Source organism: Diabrotica undecimpunctata, chromosome 2 (assembly GCF_040954645.1).
Source record: "Diabrotica undecimpunctata isolate CICGRU chromosome 2, icDiaUnde3, whole genome shotgun sequence".
NCBI lineage: Eukaryota > Metazoa > Arthropoda > Insecta > Coleoptera > Chrysomelidae > Diabrotica > Diabrotica undecimpunctata.
In genome coordinates, this window is record NC_092804.1 from 26,933,060 (window position 1) to 26,954,053 (window position 20,994).

General features: G+C 36.1%; 1 protein-coding gene and 2 long non-coding RNA genes across 5 annotated transcripts in view; 2 read left to right on the top strand and 1 right to left on the bottom strand.

Annotated features, from left to right (window-relative positions):
- The window catches only part of LOC140434367 (uncharacterized), a 1,119,986-nt gene that overhangs the window by 245,112 nt on the left and 853,880 nt on the right, over positions 1–20,994 (top strand). The gene's annotated exons all lie outside the window — the stretch shown is intronic.
- abd-A (abdominal A) overlaps positions 1–20,994 on the top strand; it is a 228,070-nt gene that overhangs the window by 167,194 nt on the left and 39,882 nt on the right. The window lies entirely within an intron of this gene.
- LOC140434368 (uncharacterized) overlaps positions 1–20,994 on the bottom strand; it is a 237,591-nt gene that overhangs the window by 2,611 nt on the left and 213,986 nt on the right. The window contains exons 2-3 of one of the 2 annotated variants that reach the window (XR_011950048.1): positions 17,715–19,098; positions 17,359–17,657 (exon numbers count right to left, since the gene is read on the bottom strand). This is a non-coding gene — a long non-coding RNA (uncharacterized lncRNA). Of the gene's footprint in view, positions 1–17,358; positions 17,658–17,714; positions 19,099–20,994 lie in introns of those variants that run through there. The other variant, XR_011950049.1, reaches the window with a different exon arrangement.

Below are 20,994 nucleotides of genomic sequence, written 5' to 3' on the forward strand. Positions count from 1 at the left end.
TTTCGTCAGCGGAACAACTAAGGTATGTAAAATTTTATTTATACATTAGCAAGATCTGTAAATTTTTAATAGCTCTTACAGCTCCCCATTCAAAAATTATAAATAGCCAGGAATTGCGAAATTCCTGCAATTAAAAAACGGTAAACCACCAGTGCTGCCGCTTAAAAGTAGGAAGTACACCAGGAGAAAAACAAACAGGAATAAACATTGACAGCATTAGGTTACTTTTTATTGAATCGTAAAAATTTTATGGCCGAAAACAGGTGATGGATTGGGTAATATAATTTGTTTTTATTTCTTCTACTAACCCACTAAACCTCGGGTTATCTGACGTATAGGTAACCGATTGAGGCCTTTTGATGTTAGCAATTAATGGATACAGAGGAGGGTCGAAAAATCAAGCTGTTGGTTTTCCCTTTCGTAAAGATATAAGAAAAGGTTTTAAAGCTGTAAAAACAGTAAACGAATAAGCAGAAGCTAGCGCTGTAGGAAAGAACCGAATGATAAATCTGTGCTAAAAAGAATAAAACACGCAGTAAGTTGCAAAGATAATAAAATAATGGATTACTTTTTTTTTATTAACTGGTATCTCTAATATATAAAGTTAAATTTTAACTTACAGTGAACCTTGTGGATCGTTGAAAGAAATCAGTAGAAAGGATCATCAGACACATTTGCAAATATAAGATTATTGTAAACAATTAGATTTCAACGAGGTCGTGTGGTCTTGAAGAACTTTCCACATTGCGACTCAAAAGATCTTTCTTATATATCCTACTTATGCTTAATCCTAAAAATCTAAACTTCTTAGGAAAGGTTACATCTGTTTCGGAACTACATTTGCTACCTGATCAGGTTCAAACAATTACCTTGCTGTTGCAGATCTTTATTTTTGCAGAGTCGGCATGTTTGTCTGCACACTTTGTCCATATCTACTGAAGAATATCTTGCGAGAACATTTCTCAAACTCTAAGGATATTTTTGTTCATCTTTGGCCTGAAAAATTTTCACACTAGACTGCACTTACTTTTTTTGTTTATTTTCAGACATCTTCCACGGTGCGGCTTTTTTAAATACTGAAGAATAGTTCTGGTCCGATAAAAGGAGTAATAGCTCTTTCAACAAGAGTATCTATCGTCAGTCTTATTACCAGCCCTCGCCATAACAAATGTACTTCATTGTACTTCGCCAGTTGCTTAAGGCTGTTTTATCGGTGCACCAAAACCTAGGGACAGTGTTTTCTCTGTTATTTACCGACAAAATGTCTCGAAATTTGGTCACGTTATTCGAAATTATGTTGCCTTTAAACTGATGGTTTTACTTTTTTTATTTTTTTTAAACTTCTGTTGAAAAATTGGAATATACTGTTTAACGTTCTATTATAACCAAACTTTTTACGCCCATCACTCGAAAGAGTTTTTTTTTCTGTAATCGTTGATTTTTGTTTCACCTTTCTGTGTCCAGTAATAATCGAGAAAAGCGTGTTCCAACTTTAAAGAAAATTGCTAAAAAATACTGAAATCTAATAGTGAAACGTGTTACTCATCATTGGCGCTTAGTTTCATCGTTATCGCCTTCGTGACGTCAAATCTCATGAACGTACGGTCAGTTAGTTCGTGTTAAAACTAATTTGAATGGAGAATAATGTATTTGTTGTCATTAAACTACCCGTTGGCCGGCGGCACTGAGTAAAGATGGTCTCGCGTAAGCAGTGTAGAAAAGTAAGTGATACGCCCATTTCAAATCGCAGTGTGCTTGGACTGCTAAAACAGCCTTAAGGGGGCTGTGTTATGGATTCACAAGTTGTAAAATATTTATAAAACTTGGCTCTCAGAGGTAGTACATATTTTAGCCACATTGAGACGTTTTTCATATGCTATTGAGCACAAAAATCTATTGAGATATTTCGTTTTAAGTCAACTCAGAGTCGTTTATCTTGATATTTAGTGAGCGTTCAAAATCTTGTTTTGTAGCCGTCATTTGTTTCGGCATCAATAAATTGCATTGTTCCCATCATTATAATCTCTAGATATTCAGTCAGGTCATGTAAATATAGTAGAAAGTCTATCCTAAGACTGCAGTGTAGCACAGTAAACTCTAAGTATGCAGTGAGTCCTATGCCAGACAATCTTTGTACTTTTTTTAAATATATTATTGACTTTTGCTGTGTTGTTTTATTCAACCGAAACAAATTTCAATTTGCTCTCAATTGTTCGTTCATCCTAGTTGAAAATGGGAAGTAGTACTTGATTGTGAATCATTTTCCCTTGAAAAATCCCTTCTTTTACTTAGAAGTATTCTTGTTGGAAACTTTTCCCTTCCTCCTTAATTAATAAATATCTTTTCTCGAGAAGCTATGGATTTAAGCTTATGGATTAATGATTTACCTAATGATGACCAATTAAGGTACATTTCAAATAACACTGTTGATAATACAGTTCTGCAGATTACAGCACATGGGATTCCTTTGACTTTGTCAATATCCTATTATTCTTCCTTACCATTCCTCCCTCAAATAACAGACAAACTTATTAAACTATTTAGAAATATGCGATCAATAAAAACCGCTAAAACTGTAAGGAACTTATTTTTCAAAATCAAGACACCTTTGTCCCCTCTAGAGCAAATTAATGTTGTCTACATATTTCCTGTGCTGAATGTAGTTCTTGTTACATAGGTCAAACTAGACGGTCACTTAGGGATAGGTTAACCTCCCATCGCAGTGATATTTACTTATATAAGCACACTTGTGCTTTGGCACAACATGCTATCACTTCTAGACATAAGGTTAATAATGAAAAGGTTAAATTTCTTTGAAATGAAATAAATTTCACTAAAAGACAGATTTTGGAAATGTATTACATAGTTAAACATCCGAATGCTCGTAAAAAAGACATTAGTAACTTGAGTCAAATGTATCACTCCTTAATCTTGCAGTACTGAATTATATACTGAATACTTTAATTCATCATACAATTGCAAATCAGCTAACTATTCATATTTTTTATAAAATACTTACCTTGTTGACTCTTTAAATAAATAATTAAATAAATTAATGAATATAATAAATCGATAAATAATTAAATACAAATAAATATATCCCTTTTAATTCCATTTACAATCTTTGTTTATTCCATTGATGTCAACTTACAGTAACTTTGGCAACACCCTGGCAGTGGCGGATACACGTTGAAAGAAAACCTGTTTATGTCTGTTATATAGTTTGGGTTGATATTTTTTATGTCTTTTAGTTGGTGTTTCATTGGAAATCCCCCCTCCAAGTTGGAAGTTTCCCTCCCAAGGCAAATAAGCTATTTCTTACTCTTCTATGGTGCATATCTTTTGTAAGGTAAATCATGTGCAAATTTTTTGTCCCGATGGATGTTTGCTTATTAAACTAACTTGTAGATCAACTGATAATGTTTATGAATTATTACACGAAACGTCTTCAATAAAAGGTTGATGTCGCTGATATTCTTTCTTTTATTCTCCAACGTTTCATCGAGAACCCTCCACTATTATAGTGAACTACATTTAGTATATACAATCGACTTACTGTCAGTGTTTTTTAAATGTATTTGTACGCCATTTTTTGTAACGTTCAAATTGTTTTACAGTTTATTTCTGATGAAGCTATCAAATAAATAGCGAAATATTGAGTATCTTAGAAAAAAGAAAGATTTTTATTAGAGACCACTTTACCCGATAATTCCAACGTATTTTATATATATATATATATATATATATATATATATATATATATATATATATATATATATATATATATATATATATATATATATATAAATATATATAAAGATGGATTCTATGGCACATTGAGGTGTCGGTCATGAAGCAAAAAACGCAACAAAATTCTTTTCATTCAGTCAGTAAAGATTTATAGATCGGTGACATGCGGAACAAATCCCCAATCGCCCATTCGGTGGCATAATCTGCTTAAAACATTTCCATTTATATAATTATAACTGCCCATTAGTAATTTGGTGTAACGTCAGGTAAACATGCGAGGAGATTCGCTCAATGTAACAGTGCGTGTTGTTTCATTACTTTATTTTAAACAGTAGGGCTGGGAAAAATATCCGAGAATGAGAGGAATGGCTGTGGACACTGTGCTATTATAATGATTGTGAAAAAGTAAACATTTCATTAAATACAAGAGGAAGAGGTTTATTTACTGGCTCGTACTTATTCTTAACACGAATAAAACACAATGGTTATATAAATTGGGTATATAAATGCTGACTAAAGATGTGGTAAATAGATACGCCAATAGTTTAATGATTGGCAACATACACGAAGACATACGAAAAGTCAACACAATTGACGCGTAGCTAAAAGGCACTGCAATTTTATATTTGAAAATTATGAGTATTAAGTTTTAAAGGACGTACTTTACATTTTTGTGTCTGGAAAACTATATTTTCTGAGCTCAGTAATGGGTCTAATGGTTGCCTATATAATAGTCGAGAATTCATCTATACGGGCAATTTGGGCAGGCTAGGAGATGTTTCACGTTCTATATTGCTCCGAAATCACACTCGTCCTTTCTCTTCAGCAGCCCCCCCCCCCCCCGTTTGATAAGGTTTGACTTATTCGGTGCTACGCCAGTTCTTAAGCAGTTCAGCATGCGCCACGTTAACCAGTCGCTTGAATTCCCGCTTTGTGGAGTTTTCTGTTAGTGGGTAACAGGCTGCTGGTTCAACTAGTAAGGCACTAAAGAAACGCTTTCTTGATTTTAGTCTACCATGATACAGTTTAAGGTCAAAAAGGAGTTGTCGCTCGAAGGTGTGTTAGGATCTTAGGATACGAGAGGCCTCAAGCTTAATAGAGTTTATCCAGAGGGCTGGTCTCATGTAGCCAGTTATGAGTCTGTAAGTTTTGTTTAGGCTGGCGTTTACTTTCTTGGCTTGCGCAGATCTCTTCCATACCGAACATTCGTATTCTGCTGTTGAGAAGCTTACTACCTGTGCTTTTGATCTTAGTACTTTGAGTTTGGCGCCCCAATTAATCTTGCTAAGTTTTCTTAAAAAATTCTTACGTGAATCGTCATTCTTTCGGGTTTTTTCGCAATGGGACTTGTGTGTTAAGGAGCGGTGTTTGGTATGTGTTTTTCAGTGTGTTGTTATTCCGGGCGACGTTGACGTTTCGTTTGTTTTATCGGGACTGAAGGTGGAAAGTGCAGACCTGAGTTTTAGTTGTATTTGGTCTTAGCGAATTTGCTTTATAATCATCATCAAAGTTAGAGTACCTTCCAGTTTTTGTTGCACATCTTTAAAGCCTGGGCTGTGACGCCTAAGTCGTGTAAGTGTATGAAGTTTTTACTAAAAGTTGATGTTGGTTGATCATTGGTGTATAGGTTGAAAAGTATAGGTGCTAGTACATTACCCTGAGCCAAGCCATTTCTTTGGGTTCGCTTGCAACTTTTTCTTTCCTCAAGATTCACGTAGAATCGTCTATTTTGCTGTAATGTTTCCAGTATTTTGGCGAGTTGGTAGTCCTTAAGAGTGGCGTAGACCTTCTGCATCAGGTTTTTGGGGTTGACGGTTTCAGGCCTTTCCAGGTCTGAAACCAGCTTTATGTGGTATGATTTTTGAGTCGACCGCTTTCTCTATGCGGTGCGGTGCATTCTCTATGCGATAAATACAGTTTATACAGGAATAAAATAAACAGATTGGGAAAACAGAGGAATACGTATTAACGGAAAGTACCTATATCACCTTAGATATGCGGATGATATACTCCTGTTCTCCTCGGAACGACAAGAACTAGAATTAATGCTGAATGAACTTCATGAAAAATCACTGCAAAAAGGCCTAAAAATTAACTTCAACAAAACAAAAGTAATGACAAACACGGAAGACCAAGAGGTAATAAAAATAAACACAGAAAAAATAGAACAGGTAAATGAGTATATCTATCTAAGACAAGCAATCAGAGCTAACAGAGAAAATCAAACAGCCGAAATATCGAGACGAGTAAGAATGGGATGGGCAGCGTTCGGCAAACTTTCTTACGTTCTAAAAAATCAAACAATCCCTCTATAAAATGAAATGAAATTGTGTTTCGAAACTATTTTACGGATTTATTCCCTCTATACTTACGAAGCAAGGTATATAACTCCTGTATAATACCGGTGCTCACCTACGGAGCACAGACATGGACATTTACACAGGCCAATTTGGATAGGATAAGGAAGGCACAAAGAGCGATGGAGAGACAAATGTTGAGTATATCACTTAAAGATAGAAAACGTAAACAGTGGATCAGAACCAGAACAAAGACAGTAGACGCGATAGAACAATCAGCAAAACTGAAATGGAAATGGGCTGGACACAATGAACGTTTCCAAGACGGACGATGAAACAATGCCATCGGAAAGTGGCGTCCATACAATGCAAAGAGAGCAAGAGGCAGACCACAGATAAGGTGGAAAGATGACATCAGGAAACAAGGAGGTCCCACATGGCAGAGAACAGCTCAAGATAGGGAAAGATGGAGAGAACTGCGGGAGACCTACATCCAACAATGGAAGGATAGAGAATAGGTTCAAAAAAAAAAATACAGGTGACAGAGAAGCGATACGATAGTAACTCTTTGGTGGTTTTGGGTCTTTTCTGATTTTTGTATAGCTATTAGTTTTACATTTTTTCACAGTTTTGTAATTTTTACTGTCATTCGACAGTTACTAAAGAGGCGTAAAATCCAGCTTTTCAAAGTGCAGTGCCAATATATTTAATTTGCCCCACGCATATGTCATCGACTCCTGCGGTTTTCCTATTTTTGAGTGAATTTAGTACTTTGGTGAATTTTTCACGGTGACAGGTGTGTCAAACTATTTTCTCGGTTGTTGGGGAGGAGTTGATACTTGGGGGAGTTGGGGGTGTATAACGTTCTATGCACTATTAATTTATTAAATTTTTGTTTTTTGGTTCTAATTTTCTAATACATACGTGCATTGTGCATGCACTTTCTAGCGAATGTATTTATTCCTTATCAATATTATGTGTTAATGTGAAAGATGTTGACTGTCATTGACATTAATTAAAACTACTAATTAGTGAAAACGAGCTAATATTAAACTGTCGGTTGTACAAAATGGCGGTAAAATTAATGAATGAAGCTTAAATTGCGTGTAGTATCAAATGACCTTGAATAGACCAATTAATTAGACTAGATTTCACATAGTATCTAAAGAATGCCAGTTTTTAAACATATAATATGCTTTACACACGCTTTCAAAACTTCCTCTCTTATATTGGGAAGTATCTTTTAATTACCACGAATTTTATTGTCGGTATTAGAAGAGATGTAAATACATACAAATATGTCGGAAACTGTTTTATAAGTCTTTTATATACAAATCATTAATTTTGAGCAATTAATTAATTATATATGGGTGGTATTCTTCCAGGTGAAATCTACCGGGACATATTAAAACAAATCCTGTGTAAATAAAAGTTTTTAGAGATGATAATATTAACCCTTTACCGCATGAATTTTTGTTTTTTGTCAAAAATAAATTCTCAGATAAGAATTTTAATTCTATTTTTACGTAAAAAATCTTGAAAAAAATCTAGCTGCGAGGAAAACTTTATTGACAAAAAAAATTTTTGGGGCCAAATATGGAACATCATGCAACAATGTAATATTAAAGTCAAACTATTTTGAAGCTACATTATACACTATAGAGTATGAAACTGCAAATAACAGTTTCTTTATTAATACACAACGGTATTGAGCATTTTGTGCACACTATATATGTTTTCCCTGTAAAGCCTGGAAATTTGCATCTTCCCACTCTCCATCTTGCTCTCATCCCAATGGGGAAAATGTTCAAGCCCATCTTTACGGATGTCTTCTTGGGGTATTTCTTTAGTGGGTCCCTTTTTTCGTTTGTTCTCGTACATCTGCTAAATGCTACTACTTGACGGTCTTCCTACTCTGTTCTGTTTTCCGCATTTACCCGGTTTTCCCGCATTGGGTTTTGATTTACCCCAAAAGGGGTAAATCAAATTTCTTCGCTCTTTTGGCTAATAACCAACAGTTCACGGCTGTCATGTCAAGGCAATGAAAAAATATTCGTAAATAATATTTCTTCGACCTGATTTTTATACGATAAAATCCTAACATGGAATCAAATGAAGAAACTCAATTTGGATTCCGTAATGGCGTAGGTACCCGTGAAGCTCTATTTGCATTCAACGTACTAATCCAGAGATGCTTGGATGTGAACCAAGATATGTACGTCTGTTTCATAGACTACAACAAAGCTTTCGACAAAGTCCGCCACAAAGAGCTAATGGAAATCCTCAAAGCAAAACAAATACAACACAATGACCTTCGAATTATAACAAATCTATATTATAAACAGCAGGCACACGTAAGCATTAATGAACACACATCAGAAGAGTTCGAAGTTAAAAGAGGAGTGCGACAGCGGTGTGTATTGTCACCACTACTATTCAATGCATACTCTGAAGAAATTATGAAAAGAGCTCTTGAGGGAGAAACAGCAGGAATCAAGGTCAATGGAACACCAATTAACATTAGATATGCGGACGATACTATCATAATAACAGACAACCTCCGAGACCTCCAAAAGCTAATGAACAAGATAGTTGAGTATGGAGAGGAATATGGATTATCAATAAACACCAAGAAAACCAAATTTATGAGGATATCAAAAACCCAAAATAATGGTGAAAGCCTGACAATTAACGGTAGTGCTTTAGAACAAGTTGAAAACTACCACTATCTTGGCACAATAATTAATCACACAAACGATTACTCCAAAGAAATCAAAGTTCCAATTGAGAAAGCACGTACAAACTTCAATAAAATGAGAAAGGTACTTTGTGCAAGAGAAATAAAATTGGACTTGAGAGTTAGGCTGGCAAAGTGCTATATTTTCTCGACTCTGCTTTATGGGATAGAAGCATGGACACTTAACGCGTCGACTGCTAAAAAGTTGGAAGCATTTGAAATGTGGGTGTATAGAAGAATCCTGAAGATATCATGGACCGAGCATGTAACAAACAACGAAGTCATGAGAAGAATCAACAAAAGAATGGAAGTATTGGAAACCATCAAGACACGAAAGCTGCAATACCTGGGGCATGTTATGCGTAATGAGAGTAATGCGTAACTTCAATTGATTATACAAGGGAAAATCCAGGGCAAGAGAAGTGTAGGAAGAAGAAGAATCTCATGGTTGCGTAACTTGAGGGAATGGTACGGATGCACATCAATTGAACTATTCAGAGCAGCAGCATCTAGGATCAGAATAGCCATGATGATTGCCAACCTCCGTCGCGGAGATGGCACGTGAAGAAGAAAGATATTTTGTATTTGATTAAAAAACTGCTCATTGTCATTACTGTTAAGATATATGTGCGTCGGTTCTTTCGTTTATTAATGGTAGGAGAGCGTTATACGGAACATTACTTTTACTCATATTTAAATAACTCACGTTGTAAAATCTTGGCGAATCTCCGTTTGCCACCCATTATCAGACAATCACATGTTACGTGGCTTGCAAAGTAAGTCTTTACCACCTGTGAGAAACGAATATAGGAAGTATGCACTGCGTGTCGTAGCAGTGTTTCTATTGTTTACTAATATTGTTAAAGGTCGTCATCGATGTCTGGAAAAGGCAGACAAACAAATCGAGTTTTTTAATTGCTTTAACTGCCATTTGTATTGAGACATTATTGGCTTACATTCGTTGTTGACCTCTTTGATTTTCTATGCGAATATATATTTATTTTATCTAAAGGTAATGTACATTAGGTTTGTCATTGAAAATTTCGATTATTTTGATCAAAAGATAGTTTTAACGTCTGGTCAACATCAAAAGGACCTTCATGAAGATATAGCAGGATATGTTATTGAAGAACGCATTTGAATAGCATGTAAAAGAAAGGAACTAAAATGTCAATGCTCTCCTCTCCACGGGGCGCTTAGACAAGCATCTGTATTCGACAGAGCATAAAATCAATAAAAAACAATTGTAAGGTGGTGTAACAAATGGAGAGTTACACTCAACCCCTCAAAACTCAGATAATCATATTCAGATCTTCTCGCAGTCGAGTTGTAGACGGGAGGAACCAAATAGATCTCCTTGGAGAAAGACTCGAATTCAGATCCTCGGTGCCCTGTTTGGGAGTTCATTTTAGTAGCACTCTGAAAAATACCCTGGACAAGAGTAAGAACTAATCTCTTGGGTGTAGTGTCTGGCAAATTTGAAAATACCAAATCTAAAACCTTCATTAGGCTAATAGTCGAATACAAAGCGTGTGTCTATACGTCACTAAATAATTTTGAAAGCAACAACATTCTGGCAACAGAAAGAAAATGGGGAAATGCATGAGGAAATGCAGATTTATCCGACAACATTAATTCCACCTCTTGCCGCCAATATCCCCACAATAGAGAACATAATCCATTCTCTCAGCAAAACATATGTACTACGCACGATAGACAGCTCCAACAACAGAGATAAAGAGACCCTAAAAACTTCTTGATATCGCCTAGGGCACTTGAGAAGCGACCAGGCTTCCCAAGAAAAAAATTCCACTTTCTCCATCCAGGCTTCTACACTCGGCTGGTAACGAACTTCCTGATGAGTATCACGGCGTCCTAGAAGTAGCTCCCCTTAGACATCGCAGATAAATAAGCTGCAATCCAAAAGTGCTGATTTAAGACCCGTTCCTATTGTGTAACTGGTAACGTCGGAGATGCTTCTGTAGTCATGGCTTGTGTTGGCCTCTCCATTCAAATAAAACTAAAAACATTCCTATTCACCTTAAATTTTTCCCCGTTCCACTAGCAGTTTTGACGCTTTACAACTAACATTGCACGCCCCCTTTAAGCTTCCCCAAAGAAAGGGGCCCCACCTTGAAGAGCCGAAAGCCTAAACGAGGTTTCATCACGTTCAAGTTCAGAACAACATCCTGTATGTCTACGATGCAGTACTTATTGATGAAAGTGAATAGTAAAAAGTAAAAAGGTGACCAATACCTTAACGTGACTGCACAGAAAACATTGTTTTATTTTTAATAATGTTATCATCAACAAATGTATATTATTTTATAGACTTAAAAATTCAATATTTTCACTTGTCGGTTGTGGTTGCGCATACATTCTTGAAAAATTGAGTATCTTTCACATTAATGGTACAAGGAAATTACACTTAGTTGGTTACTAAATGACGACAGTTTTGTCATTGATGAAGTGCAACGTAATTTGTAGAAAAAGAATCTTCGCGAGTATTTCCAAGCGCTAACCGCAATTTTCTTGTCACAGTTTTATTACAATTTATGTCAAGAATAATAGCTCTCTTATTTCGTTCTTCGTTCCTTAACTGTAAATATGAAAGGAGAGTTTGGTTATAACAAATGCCTTACTACAATACTCAGCAATCACATTTGAGCAGTAAAACTAACACGTGTGAAAAATGACATTTTAATTCCCACCGTTAAATCATCTTAATGCTCGGTAAAACTATTCTGCGCACCTTTGACGACTAATTTGTATAATTTTTCAAGTAACACTTCCATACAATCGTCATTCAGTATAAATTATTTTCGAATTTGAAAGTCAAAATTTACGACTCTATTATGACGATTTGGATCGTCAAATAATTGGATAATTATTTGATGGCGGTCATAATTTAATATTTGGTATTTTTTATGGATCAAATGTTTTTTGATAATGATATTATAATTTTTTATGTTTATGTTTATTATAATTGTATTATAATTATTTTAATTTAGCCCGCTTATATGAAGGCTTAAGTAAGTCCTTTTTTTTTCCTAATGATGTTTTTTTGAATTTATCCAATATAGTTAATCTACGTTTATTTTTGTATTTGCTTAACCTTCTATGCTTTGATATTTTTAAAAGTTTTGCTAAAATATGTGCTATTTTTTCTTTTTTATATATGGGTCGTACTACAGCCACTTGGCTTATTATACAGCTTCCGTTAACTATTATAATATTGGACATATAACTAGAAAAAGAGGAGGCACGAAACGTGCATAGAGCGAGCAAAAAATCCAGAGGAAGATCTCCAGCATGATGATTGTACCAAATAAAAAGCACATGACTGGTTACTCATTCTCCGAAGCAAAATAAGACGCACAGGAGAGAGATTATTGGACAGAAATAGTCAAAGAAATTACATGACGCCACTACATCCTTATGAAGGAGAAAAGATAGAGGCGAGGAACTATTATAAGAGATCTGTAGATCTAAGATAAGTATATACCCTCTCAGCCGACAACAAGTATTTCTATATTTAGCATCTCTTTCTTCTTACATTCGAGGTAGCTATGTAGAGATAGACTTTATTTGTCTCTAATATACCTAGGGCTCTTGCATCTAGGGAATATCAATCCGTCTTATAACAATAGTAAGTTCTACCGAAGCTGCCTTACTACCGTGATTGTTTGCCTGTAGGTCCCTTATTGGCTGACCATGTTTCTTATAAATTGTAGACTCAGAAGAGTTACTTACTTATTTTAAGTTCATTTCTACGCCTTCTTTTTGACCTCCATGTCCATTTTGTTCAGCGAGTTAGGACGCGCAATGCTATCAGACTTGGTAGTATTCTTATACCATGTCAATGCTAAATCACTCAGCGTTCACCAGCTCTCTAAAGAATCATTTAGGCAACACTTCCCCTCCCCTCTACCTTGTAACCCTTGGGCTTGGGCACAATGATGTACGGCTCATAATTGGAAAACGCAGTAGTTGCAGCACAATCTCACTGTGTATTGAGAAAGTTGTTGCTTGTTGATTTGTGAACTTCCCCACCCCATCTGTCTTTCGAGGAGTACTCCTACTCAGCTCCCACTCCCACACAATCTTAGACCGGCAGGTGATATTGTTGTTTACCATCCAAATTCGTATTGTCTGGTTTTGAAATGAGTATGTTTGCACGTGGTTAATTATTGTCGATTTTTACCCCATTTACAAAAGAGAGTAATTTTCTTTCTGATCTCTTTACAGCAAATACTTGCTGCAACTTCATTTGAACTGAAGTTTTAGTTTACGCATGCTGGAAGTAAGTATCTGACATGTGAGTGTTTCGACAATTGTTACGAATACCTAGACTACTCATATCACGAACTTGGAACTGTCATCGCGTGCCTTAGTTGTGGACTAATGCGCATTCCGATGCACATCGTCCAGCCTCAAAATATCTACGATTTTTGCTAGAGCAGCAACAACCACCAACAAACACCGCAACACCAGTGGACACCTTAAAAATCCCAGTGCCACACCCATCACAAAGGAAACACGTCCTGAAGAGGCACAAGCCTAAAACAGGACAGCTGATACATCCAAGACACAAGAAATACACACAAACCACAAAAACCAACGCTACAATGAAGTCAATTCATGACTAGTCTTGCTCCAGCTTCCACCACTCCGGGTCTCTTGTACCCTGGGAGTCCGTTATCGGGGCCCTGCTCCCGTTCTGCAAACCGAGCTCGTGGCTGGACATTTTCCACCTTTTCAAAATTTTGTTTTATTTTATCAATAATGTGAGAAATACCAATATTCCACCAAAGATGGAACATACGCAGAGGGCACTTCTAATGGACTGGTCGAAGTTAGGCACCGTGGGAATGGATAAGTAGCCGTAGTTTTAGGTCCTTCCTTCCCAGTTTTTAACATGACGCCCCACGTTGGGATCCATGTCGTACAGTCGGTTCATCCTCCATATTATTTGGAGTTTCAGGATGATTTCCGACCGCCACTCTGGAGGAGGAACGAAGGTTTTTCGACTCCATCCTCTTTTTCTCGGAGAGTTATGGGGAGTCCACTCGAGCTTTTATTTACTTCTAACCGTCGGTGGTCTATTGGAACGCTGTGGCAGTTCGACACTATCCGAAATAGTTTCAAGGCAATCTTAGTCTTTTCTCTATTTCGAGGATCCCTATCTCCCAGACCAGTAAGCGTTCTCTTTGAACTGCTTGATGGCTTTCAGTCATCAAAGATAGTCGAACAGTCACTTTCTGTTGTTTGTGAGACCTCGTGTTTATTCAAACACTTAAAGAGCTGTAGAACCTTCTTCAAAGTAAAGTTTTCTCAGTTCGATGAGGTTTTCACAGGTGAGAAATAAAACGAAGAAGGTGTCTCGAAAAGGCTACTCAACCAAATAGGTCTGGCCGGTATCAAGGTGTAGACTAACTTGATTCAGATCGGAAGATGCGCTGCCTTTTTATGCATTTCTTGGTTGCATGTCCGCAGCGATCTTCTCTCGGAAGGCCAATACAAATGCAGTTACTAAAACACTTTGTCATTGGCCGGCCAGAGTGACAATCCTCGCTGTGATTCGTCGCCGAACATCTGCGCTGAATGAGCAAAGAAAATGAGCTGGTTAAAATCATAAGAAATCGGAAAGCGGTATAAGACAATGTTTAAGGGAAACCCAAAGCAGAGAACAACATCGTTCAGAATATTCAGTCCTCTGTTGAAAACCAGCCTATTGTTGGTACGAGATGTGGCTCTATTGCAGCTGAGAGGCGATGTTAAATCAGTCTTTCATATATTTTAAAGATGTACAAGAGAAGTATGGGGAGGAAGTTCTTCCTATCAGTTACTAGGCAGTTATTACAGAGTGCCTGTAGCCATTCTTTAGTTTTTATACCAAAACGTTTAATTTGCTCTCCAAGAATATCGTCAGGACCTGCAGCTTTTCTTATTTTAAATTAAGATTGTCGTAAGTCGTTTTGATTAGATGCAAGAAATTTACAATAATAATTGTAATAAGAAATTTGAATTGACACGTGAGCTAGATAGTAAACGAACGGAACGATTTATATCAATATAATACAATATACAATAGAAATACCATGATGTCTACTAATTATAAGTCATGTCCTAAAAAATATGAATACTTTAATGGGTGGCTTTACAACAGAAGTAGCAAATGGCTCTGTATAATAAACAACTTAGTACCAACAATCATGAAAAGGTGGTAAAGTGAAACACTATCAAAAACAACTGTCCTGTTTGCCAGGATAAGACTACGATGACTGTGTCAATAAGCTAGAATAGACACACAAGTATAGAACCAAAGGCTTATTAACATGCTAGGCATACCTTGTACAATATAATATAATTCCACCGCCTGACAGGTCCTCTTAAAATGTTGTTCCCACCTCTGAAAGTGAGTATTTTGAATTTCAATATGTACCTTGCTCTTTCGTCGACTCTTTCATTCAGTGTTTATGTGTATGACTCGACTTTCAATTCTTGAAGGTCAAGTCAATCATTAGTACTCTGCAAATTCGATCATATTAGGAACCATGGGAAATGAGTGTAAAATATATATGTTTTAAAGACATGTTTCACAAGGTTTTTCCAAATAATATTGTATAGTTCATCTATTACTCTAACGTTTTGTACCAATAAATCAAAGATTAGTCGATCAGTGTTGTAAAACTTAATATTGGGTTATTACGAAACTAATCCAAATTAACACAGAAGGATTATAAAATGATAACCGTTTTATTTTACAGATAGTTTGCAAAAATACACACGTCTGTTTGTTGTATCAACTCGCAAAGTTTAAAAGAATCAATAATGCAAATGTGTTGTTAATTAGATCTTTTATATTTCAAATTTATTCTATCGTTTTCAACTTCTGAATCCGCAGACATAGCACAGAATATCGTATTCTTGAAATTCTAATTGGTTTCATTGAATTAAACTTCATCGTACCTGTAAAGAGAGCCAGACGTTAGGTTTAATAATTGCACAGTCGTCAGCGACATCTGGTGCATGACTAAAATATATGCAAATCAGTGTTTGCTTCGTATAGTCGCCTTTGGCATGTCTCTGCTACAGGGATGAAGTTAGCCTGTAGACATTTTTTATTAAGGTACTCAGTTTTTAATATAATTCGTAAAATATACATGTAAAGGCTATCTCAAATGTATATTCTTGGTTTCTCCTTTATAAACAATATATTTTATTTGTCTTCATTACCATTGTCATTAGTAGGTACGTGTTAAAATCCAGACTTTGATAAAATACCAAACTTCTAGATATATTATAAGAAGGACAATGGGGATAAATAAATAAATTATTTCCATTAGGGAAAGAGAGGCAATACACTTGGAGATGGACTTTTAACTGTGGAAGACTCACTTCTTCTTAGTGTACCTCATCCTTTAAGAACATTGGCGTTAATCACTTCCCCTTTTACTGTGTCTGCAGCAGTTCTGAAGAGTTCTATTGGTGTTTGTTTTTCCGCTCCACTGTTTTAAAATTTTCAATCACAACGTGCATCATCTAAACGGTTCACTTTTTCTTTCCACGTTCCCTTGTATAACGAATTACATCCACTCATATTTTTCAGTTCTTATTATGTGACCAAAGTAGCTCATTTTTCTTTTCTTCAGGGTGTGTTCTGAGCCATTCCATAAATCTCGCAGTACTGCGTAGTGCGATCAATCAAAATCTGCAGCCATTCTCTGCTGTCCACCAAAAGTATCGTATCGTCTGCAGATCTGAGATTATTCACTAGTGTTCCGTTAATTGATATGCCTTCATTTACAACTTTTAGTGAATCTATAAACATGACTTCTTAACTCGCATTAAAAAGTAAAGGGGACAGTACTCATCCTTGTAGCACTTGTCATCTTATAGGTATTTCTTTATTGGTGGGTTTCTCATGGTGGGTTTAAAGATTTCTTCTTACTGGATACTAGTTTTGCTTATCATTATGTCGCTTCGTGTAGTAGCCTTATATTATTCATCATCATCTTGGCGTCTACACTCCTAGCGGAGCGGAGAGCCTTCTTTGGGCTCTTCCGATTCATTTGTCGCGGGGAATCAGTCCGCATTAACATTTTGGTTTTACAATTAGTAGTTCGACTTGGCGTCCTGTTTCTGTTTCTGTTTTTGCTTACGATTTTAAATTTTCTGACTCCCATCTTCTTAAGGTACGCAATTATGTGGTTTTCCCATCTCGCCTTCGGTCTTCCTTGTTGTCTGTGTGATACTGGTCTCTATTTGGTGATTTTCTTAACATGAATTAACATCATGTTCTCAGTCCTTCTTTATCTTTCTGTGTCAGGCACATTACTTTAGCATCATATGTGATTACTGGTCTAACTGCTGCTCTGTAAATTTTCAGTTTAGTATTCTGAGTCCAGTATTCATACCATAGGACAAACATGAAGAACGTTTATAAAAGGATGGTGAATTAGGTGCTGGATGCAAATATAAGTACTTACCTGTAATTTAGACAAATCTCAAGCAATAACGGTTCAATAAACATTCCAAAAGTACAATAATTTATTAAATGAGAGAAAAATCTTCTTCTTCACGTGCCATCTCCGCGACGGAGGTTGGCAATCATCATGGCTATTCTGATCTTAGATGCTGCTGCTCTGAATAGTTCAATTGATGTGCATCCGTACCATTCCCTCAAGTTACGCAACCATAAGATTCTTCTTCTTCCTACACTTCTCTTGCCCTGGATTTTCCCTTGTATAATCAATTGAAGTAGGTTGTATCTCTCATTACGCATAACATGCCCCAGGTATTGCAGCTTTCGTGTCTTGATGATTTCCAATACTTATACTTCCAATACTTCCATTCTTTTGTTGATTCTTCTAGAGAGAGAAATACAATAACACAAAACAAAAATCTTGATCTAAAATACTACTTACTATTTAAAAGTCTTCCAAATAATTATTTGTGCACTATTGTCCAATTATCACTGTGATGCGGAGTGTGTGAAGATATGTTGAGGTGTCGTAAGAGTCCCAAGCAACTAGTGAGAACCAAAACTTCTTTATTGCTGGTTTACACAAAAAAGATATTTTAGGGCACTTTACAATATCTTTTCTTATGCCACAACCGGGACAAATCCTTGACAAAATCTGTACAGCACTGTATACGTGGAGGAAAGCCTTGACAGACTGAGGGCATTGAAACTGAGGATGTTGCTTTGTCGCTCAGGCGGCCTTTCCAGGTTTTAGGACATTTTTTTGGTATTAGATATGTTTGGTAGGCACTTTAGACACTAACACTATTGTCATTTATATATTTACATGTGGGCAAATTATGTTTAAATATATTTTTTTTTCCACCAAAAATTGTTTTAATAGTTCAAATTGATTTATTTGACGATGGTCATAAGCAAGAGAAGATTATTGCCAGCACATCACTAAAATACTTGAAAAAAAAATCGTTTTTAGAATATAGTGATGTATCTATTTTTAAAAAAATGTTAAAATAGATAACTGATTGTTGAGCGATTTTACGGTGACTAAACTAACTACAACTATAGGTTGGTATGTCCCTCATACTATAATCCTTCTTAGTTTCGTAGGCCTTATGATGAAGTATAAAATTTTCTTCACATTGGTTAATTTTTTCTTCTTTGTTTGTTGTTGTTGTCACATTGGGAGTATAAATCTATCATCAAAATGTGTAGATCCTTCGGGAAGAGATCAGTGATAGCTTCTAATAGTGTCGTTAATATACTTTTTAGGTATTCCGTGATATTGACTATGGTACTCTCTGTATCTCCCTCTCATCTGTTTCTCTTTCTCTCTCTCCCTTTCTCTCTCTTTCTATGAGAGATAAAAATAATGATTGTTGTTTTAATATAATTTTTATTTTTACTGATCGTTGATGTTTACATATTGCAATTTTATACCGATTTACGAAGATTTTTGATAGCTTTTTGCTATTTTCAACGACTGCTTCTCAGTTTCCTGATATTTATCATATATTGCCTTTTTCCGACGATGATCGAAAATGCGTCCAAATGGATCCCCAGTGAGGATCTGTACTTCCCTAAGCAGAATCCGCCAGTTCATCACTACGTTCCTTAGACTGTGCCTGCTGTAGGTAAGGATTGGGAATGCATCACACGTACAGTCTCTCCCTTCTTTCGCATTCCTTCCTTTTCTGTGGATCGCAGCCGGTGCATGAATCGTGACTAAGATAATATTACATTGCGTTCGGTCTAACTTCCAGATAGAGGTGTGGGTTCAAGAGGAACTATTTTTTTGGAACTGGTGTATATGTGTTTTCTCGAACATTCTGAAACAGATAACAAACATCGGTTTATATATTAATGGTATAAAATTAACAATTGTCTAAGAAAAATATAACATTTCAAGAACCGAAAAAGTAGGATCTGAAGAAGAATTAATGTCAGTTGAATATATATCTTATACATGCCAAAAACACAGAAATATATATTTGGCAATCAATTAATATTCAGTTTTAGATGTTATTCCTTCTGGATCTTATCTGGAGATTACAGTTCGTTGTTTTGCTTGATCATTTTCTGTGATCATGGTATTACATATTTATGTTGAAATCGTAACTGATTTTTCTAGTGTAACTCAACAAAAATCAATAATGAGTTGCACACCGTTCAACGAGCATGGGATCGCTAATAGTTACAATGAGATTGTACCCTACTACAGCGCTAGAATTACAAATAGAGAAGTACTGGAGAGGGTTGGTAAAGAAACAGAACTAATCACCACTATACAAACCAGAAAACTGGATTACCTAGGCCACATGATGAGGGGATCAAAATATGAAATTTTGAGACTCATACTACAGGGAAAGATTCAAGGAAGAAGATCTGTTGGCCAAAGGCAGAACTTATGGTTGAAGAATCTACGTGATTGGTATCAATGCAGATCGATTGATTTGTTTAGAGCAGCAAGTTCAAAATTAAAAATAGCTATTATGATTGCCAACCTCCGTAGGGAGACGGTACTCTAAGAAGAAGACAGCTCTAGAGTTAATGCTAGGTTTTCCTTCTGTACATAAAAATGTAAGGAGGATTGTTCTAAAAAGTGTCTTTAGGATAGCATATAGTCCGTATATAAAACCCGGCAGTCTGACTAACATCTGGAGATCATTAGCGGAGGAAAAATGCGATCCACAAAGATACCCTTAGAAATTATGCCCGCAAAACACGATTTCGAACTCTAGCTAATGTAATCATAAACAATTGTGAAAACGAAATTGTCCTGATCACTAGAGGTGTCCTCAATTGTATTGAAGGAATAGGAAGTTGGATTAATGATTCCATTAATCGACTATCAGTAGCCCTGGAAATCATTGTCAAACAAGATTACTAGAAATAGATTCTTCTGAACAGTGTCTAACAAAACGTCTTAATTTAGCCAGAATATTTATTGCCCCTGCTTAATGCAATACTCTACAGTCCACAACTAAGTTTATAGTTTGTAACTGCAACTAGTTAAGCAACTGGGGAAATATAACGAAGTAACTATGGTATGGGTATTTAGGAATTTTAAGTAACATGAGTATCGACAATATTGCTAAAAAAAGCTGTTAGTAATCCGTATATCGGATCAGTACTATTCTGTAATATCGCCAAAAGGATACTGAAAACGAAAGGTACCCGTAAACTTATCACCCAATTAGCATACATGCACCCGTAGATAGTACAAACTCGTCACCGCAATAAAATCAGGGATTTTAAAATAGACCCGGAGAGATTTGCAGGATCCCGTAGCAGGTAAAGATCATAAAATGCTTGCAAACTGCTACGGTTGGATAATTTAAACAAATAATCCATATCTATTGGATTATTATGTAATGAGTACCTATTTATATAATAGAAAAAAAAAAGAAGTATTTGGCTCCTCTCTTCTTAATCCTGTCATGGTAATATTCTGATGTCGTATCCCATATGGCAGACAGGTTTTTAACAACAACAATAAACAGTTCTGTATCCACGTTGAAATCCATCGCGCGGTGTATTCACCGATATCCTAGCACAGACTGTCAAGCCATCCGAATTGTTGTGGAAGCCGTGTTCAAGTGACTGGCGTAATGCCAGCCCACGCCGCGTGCAAGTTGCTTGTTCTTGTTAGTAGCTTGCACGCTGCGGCTCCGCTCGAGTGTGCACTGCCTAATTACAACTCATGTATTACTGAGTAACCGTCA